Source organism: Leptonychotes weddellii, chromosome 9 (genome assembly GCF_054177405.1).
Source record: "Leptonychotes weddellii isolate Sample4059 chromosome 9, ASM5417740v2, whole genome shotgun sequence".
Taxonomy (NCBI): domain Eukaryota; kingdom Metazoa; phylum Chordata; class Mammalia; order Carnivora; family Phocidae; genus Leptonychotes; species Leptonychotes weddellii.
Window position 1 is genome coordinate 85,751,362 of NC_138377.1, and position 1,405 is coordinate 85,752,766.

The following is a 1,405-nucleotide window of genomic DNA, read 5'->3' on the forward strand; positions in this document are numbered from 1 at the left end:
TCTCATTTTTCATTCCTAATATTATTTACATCTACTTTTTTCTTGATCTGTCATTCCTGAGCCTTAACCATTTAACAAGGTTTTTCAAAGAAACCAACTTAGACATTGGTGATCCTATCCTATCTTAGTTTTCTATTCTTTTTCTTTATTACTTCCTTCTATTTTCTTTGTTAACTCTTAATTTTTCATCTTAAACTGAAAGCTTATTAGCTCATTAATTTTTTTCTTTTTTCCTAGTGCAAACCAGTAAATCTACAAATTTCTCTATCAAGTGCCAATTTGTTGCATCTATAAATTCTGTCAGTAAATCTTTTCATTAGCATCCAATTTCTCAGCATTTTCTAATTTTCATCATGATTTCTTTTTTGAAGGTTATTTATTTACTTATTTTTAAAGATTTTATTTTTAGTAATCTCTACACCCAACGTGGGGCTCAAACTTAGGGCCCCAAGATCATGAGTCATATGCTCTACCAACTGAGCCTGCCAGGAGCCCCTGAAGGTATTTTAAAAATTGCCAAATGCATGCAAATATTCTCCAACTTTTTATTATTAAAATAGTTTTTAAAGCAAAGAAAATTTAAAGAGAACTGTACACACTTAACCTAGATTCAACATTTGCCAATTTATTTTCTCTTTATATAGCATAAAGTATACACACACACATGCATATAGTATGACATGTGTATTCTGCTGTGCCAGGTAAGTTGTAGACATTAAAACATTTGATCCCTAAATAGTTTGACATGCATTTCCTATGAAAAAGCAAATTCTAAATAACCACAATTCCATTATGTCACCTAAGAAAATTAACAACAATTTCACAATATAGCACACAGTCCACATTCACATTTTCCCTAATTTTCACAAGAATGTCTAATACAGCTTTTATCTCAGAAGCAGATCATTCCAAGTTCGTGCATTTTTTTTTTAAAGATTTTATTCATTTATTTGTCAGAGACAGAGAGCACAAGCAGGGGGAGTGGCAGACAGAGGGAGTAAGGAGCCCAACGTGGGACTCGATCCCAGGATCCAGGGATCATGACCTCAGCCAAAGGCAGATGCTCAACTGACTGAGCCACCCAGGTGTCCTGACAGGCTCATGCATTCTAAGTGGCTTTTGTCTAGAACAGTCCTTCCACCTTTCCCCCCCCTATGATATTCCCTTTTTGGAGTCCAGTACAGTTGACTTAAGAATCTCACGTACTCTGGGATTTGTGTGATTGCTTCCTCTTGATGTCATAAGTGAATGCATGGACTATTTATTCCAAAGCAAATGCTTTATTTTTTCCACTAGGCATTTTAAGTCAATGTCCATATAACTTGAGCACTAGTTGTCTGACTACACATTAAGTGAACTGCATGATATGTAAGATTTGATTTATAACTTTAACACAAATTTAATG